Here is a 534-nt window from a genome sequence, read left to right on the forward strand (position 1 = left end):
CTGCCATTTTGCTTCTGCCTTTTCCCTCAGGGTGGTGTTTGAGCTATAGATTAAACTGCCATCTGGCTGTCGTCACAGATCCTCTTCCCAATCATCTGGGCTGTCAAAACAAGAAACATGGGCACCACAGCAAGAATGAGCCACAGCCTGTACTTTGGAAAAACAAAGACATACATAGACAACAGAGCTGGAAATAGCTACCGCCTAGTTTAATGTCAGGAATGTGTTGGATTCTTTAACACTGGTTTTAAATTTCATCTGTATGACGTAGAATTCCTCATGAGCATTGCGACAAATTCCTCCATACTGCACAGCTATTATTATTATTAGTAGTAGTAGTAGTATTTACAGCGATCATTCTTAAATATTAAACATAAAATGCTGCATTTTTCCCCCCAGAAATCATATTCAGCACAATCATTCTAAACACCTCCCTGAAGATTTTCTGATATTATTGTGGGAAATTTGGCGGAGCAATAAGGCCCTGGGGTGGCAAATTTCCATTCTATTTATGGTTTTCTAGCCGTGGCAGCA

This window comes from Zeus faber (assembly GCF_960531495.2).
Source record: "Zeus faber genome assembly, chromosome: 3".
In the NCBI taxonomy this organism is placed as follows: Eukaryota; Metazoa; Chordata; class Actinopteri; order Zeiformes; family Zeidae; genus Zeus; species Zeus faber.